Source organism: Motacilla alba, chromosome 2 (assembly GCF_015832195.1).
Source record: "Motacilla alba alba isolate MOTALB_02 chromosome 2, Motacilla_alba_V1.0_pri, whole genome shotgun sequence".
Classification (NCBI taxonomy): Eukaryota; Metazoa; Chordata; class Aves; order Passeriformes; family Motacillidae; genus Motacilla; species Motacilla alba.
Genome location: NC_052017.1, coordinates 85,992,577 through 86,014,779, shown reverse-complemented (window position 1 = coordinate 86,014,779; position 22,203 = coordinate 85,992,577). Strand labels below are relative to the sequence as shown.

Below are 22,203 nucleotides of genomic sequence, written 5' to 3'. Positions count from 1 at the left end.
AGAGGAACAGCCTGGCAACTTTTGGAAATGTGGTCTGAGATAGCTGTGAGAAAACAACTCCAAGCTGCTCAGTTGTCCCTTTCCTGCAACTTCTACTGTGGTTTAATTGGGCACTCAAGTGAGCGGGCAGAACAATGTGATGCGAAGGATGTTCAGGAATTCTTCATTCTTTGTAAGTTCCCTGCTGAAACAGAACAGAGTGGGGCAGCTGCTGCTATGTTAGAGTGTATACTCATCAAAAATGTTTTAGTTGCTTGTTTTTTTGGCTTTTTTTCAGCATCAAATTGGTTTTATGTATGGTATCACAGGTTTTATGGACACTGGAATAAAATTATTTAAAATTGTATATAGATCAACATCATCCTTAAGAACAGCATAGGCTACACAGACCTCCAGAAGTAAGTTACTAATAATCTAGCCTTCAAAAAACTGATGTTATGAGAGCTTAAAATTGTTCTTAGTATAATTTTAGAAAAAAATAGTGTTCATTATGGGTTTTTGTGTGCTCTGAAATTTGTATTTGATGTTTGGCTGTGAATAGATTCATTGAATTGCTGGGAGCTACATTAATATTTTATCAAGTCTAAAGTTGTGTGTTGGTAGTTAAAATACTACTTGTATTTTAACTTTGTTGTTGTACAAAATGTTTAAGAAGAGAAAATCATTGGTACCGTGCCTGTCCAGTGACACTAATGGACTTGTGCAGAAAATATTAAGCAATCCATCAACTCTTACAAAAGTGCAGTTGGAAGATATTTAAATGTGGTACATCAGAGCATCTGAAGAAAATCTTAATTTGGATAATTGAAAGGCATGTGGTACAGCCTTTTTTTTGCTATTATAAATTCAAATGCTATTTCATAACATTATTCACATTATTCTGCTATAGTGTCATGTCATGAAATGAAAAAGAGTGTTTAGAAACCATGAAGAATTCAAGGAGTCTAGTGAGCAACCAGAGCTGGTTAAAACATTTTAAAGTAATTAACACATTATGTATGCAGACTCAGCACAAAACTTTTTTTTCTCTGGCAAAATATACTTGCCAGATTCTATTTCTAATTTTGTGCTGCAGTTCTAAATCATAAAATCTTTATACCTGCAGTAGTTAATTAAAAAAAATTACGGTAACCAATGCCCTCAGGAAACAAAGTAATCTTGTGTATTGAATTTGTTAAATCTTAAAAAAAACCCCAAAAACCTATAAAAACCATTAAACCAACCCCCCTTTTATTAGACATTATTTATTTTCTTTCCTTTCCTCCTCATGTTTCTTTCTTTTCGTTGCTTTTGGACCTTGCAGAGCTGTCAAATCACATCTTTTATTCTGTCTTTCTATGTCCAGGAAAACTAATCACTCTTCTTCTGCAAGCAGTTAATGCTTGAAATCTGCTGTGTACAAGAAACCAATTGACCCAATCTCAGCTTGGATCTGATTCATGAAAGTACAACAATATGTAATTTTCTTGCTTTGGATCATATCAAAGCTTACTTATGCAGTTTTAGACTATTATGACTATTCATTCTTCCCCCAAATTGTGCTTTCCCAAACACAGTAGGAGCTTCTAAGAGCTTGAAACAATGGTTTCTCTGTATTTTGCGAGGGTTATGTATATTTGAGAAGCATCTAAGGACTCCTTTTTTAACCACATTTTCCTCTGTATGGAAAACTTCATAAAACATCTTGCCTTCTGCCAGGAAAACAATGCCTTTTATTTAGTTTTTTCTTTATAGCATACCTCATGTTATTTGCAGTAGAGTTGAATAGCAGTGAGTTGTGGTCACTAGTTTGCACTAATTTGCTAGTTTGGATCACGAGCATTTTCAATCAAAGAATCCACAATGATTTTTATCATTGATATATGATATCATCATATGAATGATATGGAAAATCATATGAATGATTTTTAAGGCGAACAAACTTGCTTTATGACCACTTCTGCGCAGAAGAATTAAATACCATGCACATCAGGCACCTATTTCCAAATCAAATGTTTGACCTTGCAGTCTTCATAGCTACATTTTCAACTCTCTGGCTGTAAAAATATTTGAAACCAACTTTCTTACAACCAAATCATCTTTTACTGCTATGATTCACTACTACTTCCATCAGCAGGAATGAGCTGTGTGGTATATTTCTGTGGAGCAAACCCAGGAGGAATTTCTCATTATTCTAAGAGACTATTTGCTTCTTTATCTGTCACTTGTAAAATGCTGGCTAATTGTTAGTTAAAAACTGCTTATATCAATTATTGTTGTAGCACACCACCTTAGGTTTCCATGATTTGTGATTTCTCCATTTCTTCCATTTGTCTGGGTATGTGATGAGTGATTGGGTGAATCATTAATTTTATTCAGAAGAACGTGGTAATGATTCAAGAATGAGAGTGGAGAAATGTATCCAAAGGAAGTCAAAATAATAGAGTAATTTGGGGGTTTTGATACATGGTTTCACATTTTTTAGAGATCTGGCTGTCTGAAAGTAAAGCTCAGTGCTTTCCAGAAAATCATCACTTTTAGTGCAACTCAAGTATTTAAATTAAAAAAAAGGAAATTACCTCAAAGTCAGCTAACTGAGAATGTTCATTTTATTGTACTGGTGCTTGGAGAGTATCCAGAAAAGATGCAAGGTCTTTTATTTTCCTTCACATGTGAGTTATTATTGACATAATTTAATTTACTAAAGATATTTGAATGTAGTTTGAATAGCTTAATGAGTTTCTTTATGTTTTAGCAATTTATTAAACTGTTACGTAAAGGGTTAAACTAGGGTATGTCAGGGAAGAGAGACAAGGCTTTAAGAGCAAAATGAAGACTGGTGTATTTAAAGTAGATTGAAGTCTAGTTCAGGTCAGGCTTATTGAAGAGGAAATCATCACAATGGCCCAACTGACAAATACTGTGTTTAAAATTTCCATTTCCAAGTCTTAGGTTTTGAGGAAAGGAGTTTAGCTTTTTTGGTGGTGGCTGGAACTGGAGAAGTTTAGCCAGTCTTATGCATGCTTGTTGAAGAATTATCTTCCTTTTCCAGAAGGGATTTGTTTCAGATGGACGGGTAAAATGCCAAAAAACTTTGTAAAAGCTTGAATGTTTATGGAGGAACATAAATGAAAAGCCTCCAAGCTTATGAAGTCAACTGTGGAGACTAGGGAAATTTTAATACACTTCTGTGTTAAAACTGTGTATATGTCTGAAAATCTTTGTATCCACTGTAAATGAAGGTTTATGGAAGAAATACTGCTTTCTGTTCAGCTTCAAAAAGAAAGCTTAAGATGTATAAATAATTTTTAATTGCTCTTTCAAGAGAGTAAAGGTAAGGACAAAGGTTTAATACACAAAAAATGAATACACAAAGTTTGAAAACTTTTGGCTTTGCCTGCACATGTATGGATCAAATGTCCAGACTTAAGTGATGGGAGGGGCATTTCCTAGGGTGTACCACCACTGGCTGGGATTCTGTTCCCTGCCCACAGTTTGTCTGCCTGGTTTCTGATCGGATGTCAAGTGTGGTGACATTGACACATGGCAGTCCTTTTTTGTAAAAGCTAATGGTGTTTTTACTTGAAGATTGCCCCAGTCAGGCAACAGAAATCATTTTGGCTGGAGAGGAAGATTTGCCTTTTCAAGACAGTTTGATCTCCTGCTCTGTTCACCCTCAGCCCACCCCCATTCTTACCCTGTGCTCCCCCTGCCCTCCTGCTCCAATTTGTAGGTGGCATGTAGCAATACCTGATGGGCGAAAATCCCCAAAATATTAAATTGACACAATTTTGGAGAAAATTGAAAAAAGGCAACTCAACAGTTACCTGTTGTTTTCTAGCCTGCCAGTTCAGCAGCAAGCCTTGCTTTTGACTGGCCAGATGGGATACCTGAACCTTGGAACAAACCCTAGCATCTGATACCCACTGATGATTTGGTAATTAAGAGGCATAGGGAAGATGTCTTAGTATTTATTGTGAGGGGAATAGACATTTTGGAGGTGGAGGAATAAAGGAGAGCTTGTAAGAGGCATCAGCAGCAAGGTGCTAAGGTTATTGTTGTCTGTGGCAGATAAACCCAAAAGTTCTGCTTTCCACAAGGCAGGATAGATTGTTTTAACAAGATCTGTTTGCAGATATACCACAATTTATTTCTAAGTATCAACATTATCAACATTCTGTCAGTCTTTTTTTTTTTTTTTTCTTTTTTCCAGTGTGCTGTGACTGGTACTGCAGCTGGTACTTTTAAATTATAAAAAAAAAAAAAAGGATCCAGCTGCTGCTACAGGGCAGTTTATTAGAAGAGCATAGTGGTAAAAGTTAAACTGCTCTACTTACATTAATGAATGGTTGATCATGTTTCTTCTCCCTGAAACAAAATTTCCACAGTTTGCTTAGGAACTGTTTGGTCTGAATTTATGGAAAGAGTTATTTTTGTATCTTTTATTCTTAACGGGAATAGTTGAAAGCTGCTCGTAGAAGAGACAACTACCTGATAAAGTGACTGTTCTGTGTGACATCTCCTGTTCCTTTGTTGGAAAACCAAAGAGGAGCACAGGAGAGCAGACTAGATGAGAAGATTAATGTATTGTTCATACATATAAAGTACGTAAGCTGATGTAATTAAGGAGAGTGATAACCTAGGTTATTTGCTTTCTGAATTGCATGAGGAAAAGGAAGGAAAGAATCTTAATTTACTTTCTTTGTGCTAATATTTCCTGCACTAAAGTCAAACTGGGTACCTGACTCTTCTTGGGTTACCTTACTCTTATAAACCATACCTTATAGACCTTGCTCTTATAACCAATATTCTTGACTTTTCTGAATGAATGCTAGTAGCTGATATGATTTTAAAGACTTGACTGTTACTAAAGTGAAATGTTAGTGTAAGAATGGGCAGATTTTTAACATTGCTGTCACCTATACTTTCATTCCAGTTTTTACCTGAATTATCTGCTTTTTGTACATGTAATAAATAACAACTTTCTTGGCACAAACCAGTGTAATCATGAAAGGAGTTGGTTACATGAAGCCTTGAAATTACTAAATCCTAAGAAAAAGTATAGGTTGTATTAAGGTGCATTGTAACTATTTTTTAATCTCTTGGTAATGGTATCTGAATTATATGTTTATCTTGGTCTTTCTAACAGGGATTACTCTGCATGTTAGCAAAAAAATTCCAAATTGCATGTAATATAAAACATCCTGCAACAGTCAAACTTCCTGCCATTCTGGTGATGTTCATGAGTCACTGACATACTTTTCAAAGCATTATGTGTAATTCACTGGGTCACAATATTGAAAAACTGTACTGTTGGCTCCTCAGCTTGGAATTATTTCGGTGAGTGTGTACCTTGTAAATAGGTAAAGGCTAGGCCTCTGCTTTAAAAAAAAACAAACAAAACACCCCAAAAATATGATAATGTGACATTGCTTTGTGGAGAACTACCACAGAAGTAGATTGCCTCAAAGAGCAAATATTTGAGATTGAGGAGAATTGGGATTGGATGGCATGAGTGATGCTACCAAGCATCTTTTAGCAGATAAAAGTAGTTAGCATTGTGTCAGAATCAGAGGCTTTGGCAGGTTCATCAGGAGCTCAAAATAAAGTCAGACAGGTACGGGGTAACATAAAACCTGTAGGAAAAGGGAGCAGAGAAGTTGGCAAGAGAGAATAAAATGTGTTGCTCTAGAAGATAAGAAAATATTTCAATGGCCAAATAATATTTCATTATTTCTTCCATCAAATCCTGACGTTACAGGGGTATAGCAAGGTAATTAGTAAAAGAGAGGCAAATCCAGAAGTGTGAAGGGAATGTGGAAGTGTTGACTGGGAACAATTTACCTATTGACAGCTAAAAGTTGTGACTAGCATGGTTTGCCTGTCCAGCCAATTTCACATAGGAAAAATATCAGCTTGACTTTCTTCCTTTCTGCCCTTCTGGACTCTGACAAGGGCAAAATTTACTCTTGACATAGGATTTAGTTTCCAGGAAAATACCAGTGGGATCTTTGCAAGATCTGGGATGGGTTTACGTGCCTAGTAAAATATAGACTAGTCACATTCTCTGCTTTCATTTACAGCATCGGGCACACAATATAGTCTTGGGGTGTGCTGGAATAATTGCTGGGGAGGTGGGAGAGGCATGTATATGTATTTGGATAAGACATGATGTCCCTTGAGCAAAAAGTTATGTGGTATCCCAAACTGTGGACCATATATAAGAAGTTAGATGAACATGTTCTTTAAATACTTGTAATTTTCTTTTACATTCATGTGCTGAAGATAACATTGAACGATAAGTCTTTTACAAACTTTTTTGCCATATTCATTCTTGATGAATTAGCAGAATGTCATTATGGTTTGGAAAATCAAATTTAATTTTCCATTCTGTATGTAATTTTTCCATTAATATGGAAGGTTGATAAGGCTTTTGCTGAAAGGATCGTATTTAAATCATCATATTTTTATTTAGAGCTTGCTTTCTGGAAGTGTGCTGCACTTTTTGCTACAAATGTAAGAGCAATGCTGACAAATCACTGGTTTGAACATTCTTGGTCTGTAGAACACTTCAGCTTGCAAAGCAAATACCCATTCTCAGCATTTGCTATTCTTTCGAAGCTGATGAAGCACTTGAACTACTACTTGTAAGTTGATTCTTAATTTTATATCAAAGTATTTTGAAGCTAAATGTTTGTCTATCATCGTGGAAACCCAGCTCAGTTATTTTGACAAATGGATGGTCTTATTTGGTGGGAGCCTCACAAGGAGGGATTTGCAAACCTGAGGTTTTCAGTTGCCGAGGAAGGTTTTAGAAATGCTGTTTTAGCTGGCACTGCTTTTTCTTGTTTAGTTACTAGTGATGAGTTGAATTTGAGTCTTTAAATAGCACAGTAGATTTCCTAACCTATACAGAAGAGTTAGTTGATACTTTCCACCTGAGCCAATGTTGAGGAGTCATTTGCAAAGCATATAACTTTGTCAAACAGTTGAGCTGAGAGCTGAATGAGTTGGGAGGCTTTGTTTTGGTCTGTCATGAGGTTGGCAGAAGTATTGAGAGCTCCCTGCTTGCTTTGCTGCATGAAAGTTAAACATTTTGGGATAAGTGGTTTAAGACAGTATAGTGCTTCCAAAATTTTTTCCCGTGTGTCCAAAGGAATTCAGTGTTGACTGAACAAAAGTAGCGCGATAATTTTTTTTGTTGCTTTTCATTTAATTGTATTTTTAAAAGGTGCCTTCTTTCATTTTCATGCATGCTAAAATGTTTTGTAGCATAGCAGACCCCTCATAAAATAAAAAGTTCCAATTTTATTCTTCTGTAAGTGATAGATCTCAATATCCTGACTCTCCTTCAGCATAGTGGGTGCCTAGCCTGCTTGTTCCACTATTTTATCTTAAGTAATTTTGGTTTTAGGGGCTGATTAGAAACTTCAACATTCTGCTTGTTTTCATATTGCTACCTAGATTTTGATGTATACTAGGATGAGCCTCCATATAGAAGATTACTGTTTCATCTCTTTCTGGAATATTCAAGCAAGAATTATTCCTCGATCCTGAATCAGTCAGGCGTTAAGAGAAGCAACTCATGTCTTTCCAGTTATTGAAAATGCTAAATGGTCAAATTCACATCTGAATAACTGGTGGAGATTTCCAGTAATGAAAGTTTCTCATTCACTGAAGCATTCTGCCAAATATCAGATTAATAATCCTTTCCTCATGATGTTATGATGTAATTAACAGTATTTGTGGCCCAGCTGCTAGGGAGCTGGTATAATTGAGGTGGAAAACTGATAAAGAATAACTGGAAAACACTACAGAGTTGGACAAAATAGAAAATATAATTACCACATAATAGGCATGTTGAGATTTAGTGTACGAAAAGTGGCAATTCTCAAAATTTAAGTTGTTGGCATCATGTGTCTGCCCTTGCTGCTGAAGTGAAGTCTTGTCCTGGGCATTCTTTCCCTTGCTCAAGCAAGTATTGTGAAATAGATTACAAATATTTCTCGATTGCAGTTTATTTCTGTGCTGAATTAGCTCTGAATCTGTGACTGTGATGTTGGCAGAAAGGAGAGTGGGGATAGAGCAAATGCTTAGGAACTAGGGGTGTTATTATGCAGTCCTTGAGCTGCAGTGCTGATTTTCAGCTTTCTTGACATTTTTTTTTCCACTTCTTTTAAGCATGGTGTCTATGTAAACTGCATACCTTGTTTCCTGCATACTGAAGTATCTTTTGGGTTTGTGCTTGTAAAAAGAAAGATGCTGCAAACAGCTGACTGACTCAGCAATTAGTAAATCAAATGAAATGGGATATTTCTAGGAAGAAACCTGAAGGTTTGCAGCATGATTTGGGAAACTGTGGGCTGGATTGCTGCATTGCCAAAGGCTGCATTAAACCAGCAGTGCTTTTTTTAGAAGAGCTAATTCATTGGGTTATTGTCGCAGTTTCCTCATCCTTGTTTTGATAGTGTTAATGGCTCTCAGAATGCTGTTTCAACTACCTGAAAGTAGTTACTGACTTTACAAAAAAGGGACAAGAAAAAAATTGGGATCTGTATTACTAACTGAATCCATTGTTTTGGAAACTTGATAACGTAATGTTTCCTGTGTTCCTCCATGGTAAACAAAACTTCCTGAATTAGGGGCCATTATCTCACCTGAGACCAGAAAAAGTTTGCCAGCTTTATTTTCCTTAGAAGAATGGGATATTTTGTTGCTGCTGTTGTTTAAAGTGATCTTGCTACTCTTGCAAGTGAGAAATGATAGTCATTTGTCAGCTCAGCCAAATTTCAGATACTGTTGCAAGCAGCAGAGCTTTGCCTGGAGGCAGATGCATATATCCGAAACTAGAATTTCTGTGGGAGGGTTGGTATTTGTGCATGAAGACATATGCTCAGCCAAGCAGTTTGTTGGTTTGGGTATGTTTTCTCCTGTTGACACTGACAGACAGTCTTACTGAAAAGCTTTAAATCTGGCAGAAGTCAGAAAACCATTCCCTCTTCACTATTTATTTCCCTCACCACAAAATTTTGTTTTTAAATAGAACATTAATATTTTCAAAGGACTGAGTCCCTAGGCCAGACTTTTTTTCCCCCCCCCCCCCCCCCCCCCCCCCAGGGGAGGTTGTCTGTATTACTTCTGTGCCCTAGGGTAACTTTTTTCTAAAGGTTTACTTTTGTGTACTGTAAACTTGTCTGTTCCCTGAGTTAAAGTCCTCCTAATAATAAGCAATGTGTTATTTCAGACTTCAGAGTTAATATGTGCTTGTTCACCTCTTAAACAGCTGTCTCTGAGATTTCCAGTACTTACTGGGGGCTAATATTGCAATGTTTGATGATTTAAGACTTAATAAAAGCTTGAGGACAAGAATACAGTTTTCTCATTTTCCTCTTTGATTAACAAGTGCTAATTACATAGTGCAAGAAACGACTTCCTGTTAGATTTGTGAGGGGCTTTTTATAGTTTCATTTGGTTCCTAAGTTGGTAAATATGTAAACAGCCTTTTTTAGCTTCGTGTACAGCCACAAATGATTTAATTTAGAACTCCAATATTTATATTTCTTTTGCAATGAAGCTATAGAGCTGAATATGTCTCATGCCTGTCTCATGCCAGAGTGCTGCAAGAAATGATTTCTCAGTGTCCAAAGAGACATAATTAGATATGTGGAGCAGTGGTTTTACTTTGGGGATTTTCTACCACTTAGCACTTTGTTTATTATCTTTGTGAGAAAATATTAAGATCATTGATGCCCTTTGTAAATGTTGAGAAGCATTGTGTAAATGCGACATTTGCTTTTGCAGATTTACTGGTTGATTTATTTCAAGTACTGCCTCTTGTGAATGGCAAGTCTCAGGATCTTGCTTAGTTACCTCCCCCTCCCACTTTTCTCACTCTAAGTAATGTGCTATCATTCCTGCCATAATACTCTGTGTGTGTGAACTCAAAAAATCTAAGCCTTTGGTTAGAAGTAGAACAATTCAGTTCTCTTTCTCTGCATATAAGATAGAGTTGCTCTAGCTTTATTATCCTGCAGTTGTTAACACTTGGAAACTGATTTCTTGGCCCATGGAAGGCAGAGGTTGTGGTCTTTTAAGACTATATATTTGAATGTCTGCAACTTTGGATCCCTCTGATCGTCTCTGAGGTAATAGGAAATATTTGTAGTTATTTCACTCTGTAGTTCCATTAGTAATTATCAGTGGAAATTATTAAAATGGGTGTGGTAATAACTCATAAACATTTTTTCCCTAATCCTGTTCTTCTGTGCCATCCACACCTGTAAGCTTTACTACTGTCTGGGTGTTTGCATCAGATCAGAGAAAGGGAGGTTACAGATTATTCATTTGAATATTAAACCTAGAATAAAGCAAGCAGCTCTCCTGAAGCCCTCTGCTTGCTGTTGAAAAAAACATTGATCATAGGGCATGCAATTTTACAGAATGTAAAATTTATGAGGGCAGCTGTCATTGATTTTAATGTAGTTATGTATTTAGCTATTTTGCATTCATTATTAAATAGGATGGTTTTACTCAGTAGGTCTGGAAACATTTAGTCTTTTCTCATGAGTTGGGGAAGACTAGAAAATGTTAAAGCCCCATCTTTCTCAGCTGAAGGGGCCCTCGTTTGCCAGTGTTAATATTATGTACATTTTTTCTAGCAAAGAGCAGTATTCTGAAAATGGAAACTGAGCTGCATTTGTAAGAACTAAGTGAAGCATTTCACATTGTGTACATGGCTATGCATGCACACACACGTGTAGCTGGGGTTACTGCTGGTTTGTACCCTGGAGGGGCTGGTGATCCTGCCTGCTTGCTGCTGCTGGGTCTGAGGCTGCTGCCATACTCGTGTTTTCTGAGGAAGATGACTTGATCTCTTAGAGTGAGTGATAACCATCTGATGTCTCCTGAGCTTCATGTAACCTGTGGTGAAGAGTTGCGTGTGAGGTCCAAAGTCAGTGCTCTTTACACAGGAAATGTGTTGTCTGCTGTGCCAGGGATGTGCATCTGCTGCTGGTCCCACCTGAGCTCTTCCCAGCAAGGGGTGAGAGGACAAGACTGCAGTTGAAATTGGATAGGCAAGTGGAATTTTTAGAGCAAAGTACAGCTCAGTCTTTATGTTTTCATAGCCTAATACAATGGAAACATTACTGGAAAACTACGCTACCCACTCTTTATAAACAAACAATGCCAACAAAACACTTTAGTTGACACAAACATTAATTTTTTTTTGGCTTCTGAATTCCTTCATAGTGAATGTTTTGTCAGCTGAAGGGGCTGAGAAGTGTCTAATGCATTTTTCACTGTGGCTCACATCCTCCATACACACCAGTGCTGGTTGCTTTGCATACTTGTGAAACAATGAGGGTAGTGTTTCCTGGTGGCTGAAGAGAAGGTGCAGAGGGTGTCTGCCAGCTCGCAGCAGTCAACACACAACTCTTTGTTGATAGTCCCACTGGAGGCAAGCATGTCTGGATTGATGCTCTGTGCTCCTACTTAAAGCTGATGTAAGTTAATGCTATCAAAATAAACTGGTTTTGCTGATTGCCTTGCTAATGTTTTTGAATCATGATAGTTAAGAAAGATTTCTATCACCTTTACAAACCTGCAGTGCTTCTCCTGATTTTTGAGTAATCATTTGTTACAGTCCAAAGGGATATAGTTATGATGCTGAATATGACAGTATACACTTCACTGGTGAGAACAGTAGTCTGTCTTGTATCTTTGGTGTTTTTCTGGTGCTTTCCAGCAGTGTAGTGCTCTCAAGCAACATGAAATAGAGCTTTTCAGTAGTCTTGATTTGGTTGGGGTGCATTTTACAGCTGAGTTCTAAAACTCATACTAACTTCAAAATACCTCTGTGAGTTCAATCCCTTTTGGTCCCTATCATACACTGCTTGTGTTGGCTTGTGCTGCTTTGAGTCCCTGTCCCCACAGGCAGCAGGAGATCTGTGAGAAGAAGGTGCTTCTGCATTGTTTGCATGGCTGTGTGTGCCAGAATCATTGCTTAGTTGGTGAACAACCTGTTAGTGAAGGCCAAGAAAAGCAGTGACATGCATTTTAGATGTCAGTCTGATCAAAGCAACTGTTGCCTTGACAGTTTTTTCCTAAGATTTGGCGAGATAATATGATAGCAGTGTATACTTAACAGCTGTTAAACATAATACCTGTCTTTATGGTTTTGCTGCTTCTATTATAAATGATACCTATGAATCTTTTTTTTTTTTTTTTGAAACAAAGTGCATGCAGGAAAAAAAAATCTTTGAGTTGTCTCCCTTAAGAAAGATTTACTCAAATTATTTTTCCCCCTTTCTGTATAAGATAAAGCCATGGAGACTTATGAAACAAAACTGTGATTGTTTTGTTGTACACTCTGGGTTTTTTATGTATTTTTGGTCACTTCAGGAACAACAGGAACACGATGTGGTTTTCTCAGTGTTACAAATCTGTTTTCTTCAGAGTTTAATGGCACCCTAATAATTTAATGCTTTTCTGTTCAGCCTCTTGCACTGATTTTTCTGACCTTGTGTGGGGTCACACAGCTGTAATGAGCTGGTAGAAAAAAAACTTGATGCAGTGGAGTTGGCTCCATATTTTATGGCACATGCATGATTTTGTATGTGTGGGAAGGTGTTTCACCGAATACAAAAGAAATTGACTGCACAGACTAGAAAGGTACTGCGTGGCTAAGAAATTGCACAGTCAATCCGTATTATACTTAGGAAGAGGTGAAAGTGGTAAGTGGAGTGTGACAAGTAGAGATAGCTATTTCATTGGGCATAGATAGCTCTGCATGATTGTTGCTGTTTTAAACATTAAATGTATCAGAAGAAAGTTCTGTGCCTAATAGGAATGCAAATATTAAGACTATTCAGTTTAGCCACTTGCTTGAATATGTAACAGTTATATTTTACACTCTACAAACATTGTGGCTGTGAATCTGGTCAGCACTTTAGATTGACTGGCTAAAATCTGTTTAGGTTTAAATAAGTTTCAAATAAACCTTTCTTCATTTTCAAGTGATGTCCTGGTTTTGGCTGTGATGGAATTAATTTTCTTCTTAGTAGCTGGTACAGGGTTGTGTTTTGGATTCAGTATGAGAATTATGTTGATGACACACTGATGTTTTAATTGTTGCTAAGTAGGACTTACTCCAAGGCAAGGAATTTTTAGTGCCTCATGCTCTTGACGGTGAGGGGGTGTGCAAAAAGCTGGGAGGGAGCATGGCTGGTTCAGCTGAGTCAAACTAGCCAAAGGGATATTCCATACCATGGAACATCAGGCCCTGTATGTAAGCAGGAGGTGGGGGGATGGGGAATTGGCCTGGGATACAAATATAGGTTAGGTGGGGAGTAATTTGTTAGTGGATGAGAAGCTCAACATGGCCCAGCAATGTGCACTCGCAGCCCAGAAGGATGAGCATGCCCTGGGCTGCATCCAGAGCAGCGTGGGCAGCAGGGCAAGGGGCTGGGGGATTCTGCCCCTCTGCTCTGGTGAGACAACAGCTGCCGTGCAGTGTCCAGCTCTGGGCCTCCAGCAAAGAAACCGTGTGCACCTGCTGGAGTGAGTCCAGAGGAGAAACACCAAGATGATCAGAGGGCTGGAGCGTGTCTCCTGTGCAGACAGGCTGAGAGATTTCTGCCTGGAGAAGAGAGGGCTCCAGGGGGACCTTAGACCTTCCAGTACCTAAAGGGAGCTAAAAGAGAGCTGGGGAGGGGCTTTTTACCAGGACAGATAATTAATTATAGGACAACAGGTAATGGCTTTAAACTAAAAGAGGATAGATACAGATTAGATATAAAAAGAACTTTATTGTGAGGGTGGTGAGGCATGAGAACAGGTTGCCCAGAGATGTTATGGATGCCCAGTCCCTGGAAGTATTCAAGGCCAGACTGGATGGGCTCCAGCAGCCTGTTTTGGTGGAAAGTGTCCCTTCCTGTGGTGGGGGGTTGGAACTGGATGGTCTTTAAGGTTTCTTCCAATCCAAACCATTCTATGATTCTGTGAAGATCAGAAATGCATAGTCAAGGCAATATAATATCCTCTCTAACAGGAAGCTTGTGGACTGGAGAAAGCCACATGTGATACGGTTACAGAGCAAACTAAGGAAATACAGCCTAGATAAAAAAAGCTATTTTAGGATATGTGTAAACTCATTAGGTTAACAGTAGCCAGAGGTTTTTCAGTAGTTCTCTTTAGTAGCAAGGAAAAAGCATATTGTATGGGATTTTGTAAAATTGTTTCAGCTAACTGTTCTTGTTCATACTGGCTAATTACTGTAAGGTTATGAAATCTAAAGACGTGTTTGGGAATAAATGCAGTTACACAAAGGTGGGATGGCAATTCAGAAAAATCTTAAATGTTGAAAAGATGGCTTGGGAGAACAGGGTTTGATTTAGAAGAATAAGTTGAATATTTTATATTTAGGTCAAAATAAAATATGGAGAACATCTGTTAAGTTTCTCCTGCCACTCCATTCCTCACCATGCATTATAAAATGAGAGCTGACACTGCAGTATGATTGACAAAGAAGAGGTGTGTGTATGTATTGGCATGACTAATTGGTGGTATAATCTGGAGGATGTGGAGTTGAAACTTTTGCTTTGTTCTGTATTGTGAAATTCAAGTACTGTATCTGTTTTGGCCATTGTACTTCAAGAATGATGTAGGCACACTTAATTTGTCTCAGGAGTGTAATGACTGATGATTTAAAAAAGGTGCTGTGTGCAGAAGGAATGATTGAATTGGCATTTTTGTAACCCAAAGAAAAGATCAAGGGAAATAATAAGCTTTTAAGTGTGTGGAAGCTCGCTACAAATAAGTGTACATCTGCCCTTGGTAGCTGTGCCTTGCTTACTAATGGCAACATGGGCCATTCCCTCTGTGTCCTCCTCTCACTGTTTGGCTTCTGGTTTTGTGTTTTATAAGGACTGCTTCTAGTCAGTATCTGGACAGCACTGAGTAAAGAATCTTAGAATCCTTTGAAAAAATATATAAATTAGCAAAATCACTAAAGTAAGGATCTTCATCTAACCAGAGAGATGTAAAGAGAGATAATTCAGTTTAAACTTTAGAGCAGGTAGAACAAAATTTGCTCCCAGACTTGCCAGCCACTTGGCCAGTAACAGGCCTGTATCTCCATAGGTAAAAATGGATTGTGGTCTCCACCCACCTCTGTAAGGCACTTGTGTTTTAGTGAAGAAAAGTGCTACACAAAAAGTTAATAAGGCTAATTTAACATAAGCAACAGTCTTTTTTTTTGTTGTTGTTGTTTTGTTTTGTGTGGGTGTATTGCATGTTACAGTACAGTGTGTAGAGCCTAGTCAGATATATCATAGAAATCTGTTTAACCTCTTGAAGGCGACAGCTAATTTGCTTTGATAAAGGAGGTTGGGTCTCTTCAGAATGATGTCATGATCTCTTACATTAACATGTTCAGAAAATAAACAAACATTATTTATGTTAGGTTTCCTGCTGGATATGGCTTGGATCATATTTTTCTGGCTGTTGAAACTTCCCTGCTTTTTTTTCAGATTTGGTACAAATTGCTGTCATTTCAAGGAGATCTTTGGCCAGTTCTATTAATAATCAGACTTTAGGCCAAGGCATTTTCCCCTTCTACTTTGGTATGCAAAAAAAAGGAAGCTGCCAAGTATTACACTGATTTTATCTGTTTCAGTATTGGGGCAATAATTAATAATTAGGTGGTTGACAAACATCTTTTCTATCACTGCCAATCTTAGCCTTCCTTACCATATGCTTTCTGCATACTGTTGTGTTACCATAGTATCAGCAACTTTTATTTTTCTTCTCCTTTGTACAGAGTTTTTCACCTGGACAGATACCTAGAGGTAACAGTTTAAACAGGCAGAGCAAGAAACTTGACTAGCTTAGTAGGTTCAGATATAATATGGCAAGTGTAAGATACAACCTTGAATAATATATGGCAAATATTACCTAAGTGTAGACAAGTTTCAATTGCATTAAAAATTGAACAAATCTCTCTTGGATGTTAAGACATATTCTTTACTTTTCAGCTGTTTAGAATTTCCTTCAGACATTGCTGTATTAACTGGGCAAAGGCAGAGATTTGAAGGAATTCATTCAGTATTGCTGCAGTTTTAATGGATAAAACTTGGAAAGGCTCAGGCATCATTTTTCAGGTGTCACTTTTTTTTTTCTAGAAGTGAAAGAACGTTGCTTCTTAAGCGTCAAGTCTGTGTTACTGTAATAACACCTTTTTTTTCCAAAAGCTGTCATTATAAATGCTAATGTTTAACTTGTGGGCGAGAGATGAAAGAATGTAAAAACCCCTACATCTATAAACTAGAATATGTATGGGAAGATTTAGTCCAAAAGAGTGATCATCTGGGGAGATGCTCATGTGAATGTGTGCTGTTTTTTGAGGAGGCTGTTTTCTTGCCTTAGTGAGAACAATTCATAGTTTGTTGTGCTAAGTATTCATGATTGGATAGAGAACGACATATATAGAACTCAAAAATAGATAACAGCTTATTTGGGAGGACAGGCAGTCCTCCCACTTAAATCATATCATCTGGAAGGCTAAAAAATGTTGATGACTTGTTCCACCTCTCCACTCTTCCCTGCATATGTTGTTTTCCTCGCAAGCACAGTTCACTGCTTCTTTTTAGAAACAGTCTTTGACTCCTTCTTCCTTGCAAGGGATTTTAGATTTTGAAATCTTAAATGGGAAACTTTCCTCCCCTTGCACCTCAGGCTCTGCCAGTACTGAGCTAGGAACTTATCTGAATTTATGTTTTTCCTCTAGGACAGCCTTAAGACCTTTCTGGTGGAATACCTCTTTTGCTTCTACGTTCATGTTGGAATGGCCTAGGCCAATCTGTTGCTGTATGGTTCCTGCCACAGGTGCTCTGCAGCAATGTGTCATGATTTTGCCTCCAGTGCTAGTGGACCATCCAGATGGCTGTAAACCTGCAGAGGAGGTGAGTACAAAACGTGTTCCAGGAATTTTTGGCGCTTTGGCCGGGTCTGTCTGCTTTGGGTGTGTTTCAGAGCAAAGGGACCTCTTAATGACTGCACGTGTGCTTTGTCACTGTATCGCACTGGGCTTGTGTGGCAAGGTTTTGCTAGTTTACTTAGAGGCTTCTTCTCTGAGAAGCTGCCAGACACTTCCCCTGTGTCCAGTGGAACCAATGCCAGTTATTTCCCAGAGGGACCTGCCACTGGCCAAGACCAAGCCTATCACTTACAGTGCTGGAGTCTCTGGGGTACTGTATAGGAAATCCATGCTAGAGCAGTGTTCCTGAGGGACTGCACCCTATGGAAGGGAGCCATGCTGAAGCAGTTCATGGAGAACTGCAGCACATGGGAAAGACTCAGGTTGGAGAAGCTTGTCAAGGGCTGCTTCCTGTGGGAGCAGGGGAGAAGTGTGAGTAATCCTCTGTCTGTGGAGGAAGGAGAGGCAGAGCCAGGACGTGATGAACTGATTTTAACCCTCATTCCCTGTTCCCCTGTGCTGCTGGGGGAGGACAAGGTTAAGAAAATTGGGAGAGAAGTTGAGCCTGGGAAGATGGGAGGGGTATGAGGAAATTTTTTTAAAGATTTGGTTTTATTTCTCATCCTACTCTGATTTGATTGGTAATGGACTGAACTGGTTTCCCCATCTTGAGTCTGTTTTGCCTGATGGTGAGAGATTTCTCCCTGCCCTTATCTTGACTCACAAACCTTTTGTTATATTTTCTTTCCCTTGTCCAGCTGAGGAGGGATGAGACAGTGACTTTGGTGGGCACCTGGAATCCAGTCAGGGTCAATAGTCTGCATGTATATTCCATATTTTACTGTTCCTTCTGCATCCTGTTGGACCAGTTCAGTTGTCTGCAGCTGTTAAACAAGTTTCCATAAGAATCCCTTTAGATATTAGTGCAGACCTAATTAAATTGTTACTGTGGTTTTCTCTGAGTATTGGGAAGCATAGCATAGTATCCAAGTGGATAAAGGACCTCATTATTCATCTCAATTCATCCTAATCATCTAAATTCATCCTAAATTCATCTTTACCCTCTCAGAATATCTTGAAAAGAGTTATTTAGTCCAGTGAACTGGAATTTAGATCAACTTTCCATCCAGATGACCTAAGAAAGCCTGAGTTTTATTTTCTGTGTTTCTACAACAAACACAGTACCTTTAAAGCGTCCTTGTCAGACAATGATGATTTATTAAGCTACCACTGTGTAGTCATTGGCTGTGCAGTGAGGTGTTTAACAACTAAGTACTTCTGAAGCCTCCTCTGTGTGTGCATCTCCTATGCTTTTTTTAAGCTTGATTGAAGCAAGATGAAGAATCAAAGTTTGATGGGATGGACAAGCAAAGATGTGGTATGACAGGTCCCTTTCCTTTGGCAGAAAAGTTTAACCAGTGCAGTTGTATTTAGTGTGTTAACTGGTGTCCTGCACTTGGAATCATTGGTGTTGTCATTTTGTGCTAATTTTTCATCCTGATTTTTTTCTTTCCTGAAACCTATTAGCAGTTTTCATAGATTAGTTTTCACAGACTGAGTTCTGAAGGACTCTTTGGGTCCAGTTCTGAGGTTCAGGTTCAGCATTGTAAAATGGGAAAAGTGTGTTTCATGTTTGAGTGGGTCCTGTTCCAGTCAACTTCAAAAGATCTAACATGTAGTCTTAAATTCAGTCCTCCATAGGTATAACTGGAACAAGTATCAATTTAGAGGAGAGGAAAATGTCCAAAATTATTACCTAATACTCTTTAGTAGTAGAGGCTTATAAAAAAAAATCTAGGGTGAAAAAAAGAAAAAAAGTAGAGCAAATTTTTTACTTCTGGGTTTATTTCTTTTGGCCACTCAAGTGGTATCTTCACTATTTTTTTTTTTTTCATGGTAGCCCAATCACCTCTTCTGTGGTTGCTGACTAGTGCTGAGTTTAGTGAGATCACAGATTTGAGTAGAAATAACTTCTTTTGGAGAGAATACCTGATTGATCTGAGTCTGCAGAGACTAATGTGGCTGAATAAACAATAGTTCTTGGTTATTTTTCAGTTGTGTCAGTTCTCTGGTGAAGTTTCTTTGTTGCTGTGTAGATGTTTGCTGGCAGAGCAAAAGGCTGGCATGTTGGAGTAGCAGCTACTTATGCAGTGTGCTGATAAATCTTTAACCATGGTCTGGCTTCTAAGGCACATCTACTATCTCTCCTTGTAAAGATTCTAGAGCTTTCAGAGAAGGTGAAAATCTTTCAGAAAAGGAATTGAAGAGTAATTTCAGTTGTCTTGGAGCACAGAATTTTAGAAGATGTCTTAAAAAATATCTGATCTCTGATTTAATTGAAATTTTAGCAGTGATTTTATTTCTCAAATTCCCTGATTTCCAATTAATATATAGTTGAATTTCCAAAGCAGTTCCATCCCATTCCTTTCTTTAATATTGTCTGACAGATTGACCTTTTTTTATGGTGACCTGTTTGTCTCTTGGCTTCTAGTCAGGAATTAATTTTGAATTGTAAAACAGCTCAAGTTGCTACAAGCTTTATACCTTCAAAAATCATTTGATGTCAAATTAAATACACTAGCTGTTTTTTCATGAAGTGCCTGACAGTTTCTGGGAAAAAAAAAAAAAAGCAAAGTAATAAGCACCAAAGTATTTGAAGAAATTTAAGTACTTCACTGAAGTCTGATACGTACCTGCCTTCCTGAATGTTCTGCTGATTGTTTTCCCTATGCAACTATGCAGAAAATTGTTATCACACTTATAGGTAACTGGGGAAACAAGTGAACTAGTAATCTTCCTGCCTCAAATTGCATATCCCACTCTTCAGACTTCTCTGGACTGCTGTAGAGTACAACAAATAAAAAATTCTAAATTTTATTTACTTTTTTTTACCTTACTCTGATGCATTTTCTATATCATGATATGATTTTTTTATTTAAATTTGTCAAACTAGGATGAAAATTTACAAGTTAGACAAGATGAAAAACATATTTTGGAATCACTAGCTTTAAGAGTATAGTCTTGAAATTTAATTTCTGAGAGAATCTGCCATTTTTTTTCCTAAGAAATATTTAAGAAACAAAAAGAAATAGTCAAGAAATAAAATGCAGCAATGTTTGAAAAGCATTTATTACAGAATGATGAAAACTTAGCATTTTCTTTTGAAAATGACCTTGTTTAAATAATTTCCATGGCCTAAGTAAAAACTATTATTTTTAAGTTTTATTGATTTTTGATTTTTTAGCATTTTCTCCCATCAATGAACTCAAAGCATGACCAGTTTGTTCTTTTGTTTTAAAAAAAAAGTGCAGATTTTTAAAGCCATTAACAAAATAGGACTTTTATTTCTGTGGAAGTCAATTTATCTTTTCCATAGTGCTGCTTTTGACCAAATGTGAACTTGAATGTAAAGTTTATGTTTATTTTTCAATGAAGTTGAAAGTATGTGCAGGGAAGAAATATGTGCATGATAAATTAAAATCTCTGTGATTTGGCCCATATTTATCCACTTTTACAGTTACAGATACATATTTATTGGATGGGTGGGTACTGTGTGCCCCAGGTCTTTTGAATCATATGGGCTGCTTTATATTTCTTAGCTAGGTGGGTTCTTCTGCCACTTTCTCCTCCTCTTCTTTTACAGTGTTGAGTCCAGCAGTAGCAGATCTTTTTCCATCCTGTCTCTACATTACCTGTTATCTTAATTTTTGTTGGTATGGTAGCAAACTAGGAGGTGCAGGTATAAGAGCAATGGGGTAGGAGGGGATATCTGCTTGCAGGCACCTGAATTGGTCATAGCTGCTCCCTGCCAGAGTTAGGCATAGTTGGCTTGCTGGAATAGCAAAGGGAAAAAGGCACTGAAAAGTAAAGAGAGAGTAGAACTCTGTGGTGAGAATGTTTCAGTGTGAAACCAGCCTTGCAAGCCTTTGCCCAAAATGGGCAGTACTGATACCTGTGTGTATTCTCTTGTGATGTCAGGCATCACAGATCAGCATATAAACCTCTGTAGCTCACCTGAAGTCTGAATTCTAGACTTTAGGCTCAGTTCCTGTGCAGATGCCAGTACCAGTGCTGAAGACCAAGATTCCACATGGACAAAGATCCAGGACTCTAGTCCTGAAGAAGAGCCATTGCAATATCAGTCTTCTTTAAAACTATTCTAGCAACTTCTCCATATCAGTTTCTTCTTGCCTTGTCAGTCCTGAAAATGTTCTCAAGTTCTAAATAATTTCCAGAACTCTGCATTTATTATTCTGCCTTTTAACTTTTTATCTGAGAGTTCTTTTCTTCTTGTTCACCTCTTCAGTGTAAAATCAAACATTTGGATATTGCCTATTTTAGAAATAAACTTTAGATGGAAAAATTAATGAGTCTTATGGCTGAAGAAAATCTCATGGTTGTTCTTTTTATACCATGTGTACATTTGCATGGATTGACAGTTGAAACAAAGGACTTAAAAGTGTGGTATTTCTCAAATTTGTCTTGTCAGTGATCTCTGGAAAGAGAGAATTAAGACAAACTGCATCTAAACCAAGTGAATCTAAGGGGGGAAAGCAAAAATGGATGTGAAGAGTCTTCTCTGTAGTGCAATACTGTGTGTGTTAATTAAGGACAGAACAGTTGTTAGCAGCAGAAGCTACCTGCTGAGCACACAGCTTTGTGATGTGAGAACAGGCTTATCTGGGATTGTATGCCTAAAAGCTGCATTGCCTTTCTCTATAAATACAGCCTTTTTGCTCTCTAGGTAGACTTTATTTGCCTATGGATATAAAGCAAAGGAGCACAAGTTTTTGGGAGAAACATTGCAAAAATTTGATGTATCCCAAAATTTGACAGTGCTAGCTTTTTTTTTTTTTTTTTTTTTTTTTTTTTTTTTTTTTTTTTTTCCACCATATCTCATCAGTCTTTTCTTTCTAGAGAAAGAGAAACACCCACATGTTTTGGTTTTTTTTGTTTGTTTGTGTGGTTTGGGTTTTGTTTCTTTTTTGTTTTTTTGTTGCTAGACTTTTGTGGGTGGAGATCTGATGTTTTCTCTATATTTCAAAAAGTGTTTAGCCCTGCAAAAGTGCTGACTTATTTTGGTTAGAATTTGGGTGTTTCCCTAGACATGACAAAGCATGGTACTTTTCAATTTTTTATTTTAAACTATCTACAGTGGCACTTTTAAAGGAATGGGAGGTAAAACTTGTTAACATGTTTGAATTCTTTGCCATTCTTCATTCTACTTGCAATATCATTCTTCATTTTAG

General features: G+C 37.7%; 1 protein-coding gene across 2 annotated transcripts in view; it reads left to right on the top strand.

Moving 5' to 3' along the window:
- GALNT1 (polypeptide N-acetylgalactosaminyltransferase 1) overlaps positions 1-22,203 on the top strand; it is an 86,673-nt gene that overhangs the window by 8,588 nt on the left and 55,882 nt on the right. Inside the window, exon 2 of one of the 2 annotated variants that reach the window (XM_038160340.1) lies at positions 16,771-16,940. The gene's annotated coding sequence lies outside the window, so the exon portion shown is untranslated. Of the gene's footprint in view, positions 1-16,765; positions 16,941-22,203 lie in introns of both variants that reach the window. The other variant, XM_038160329.1, reaches the window with a different exon arrangement.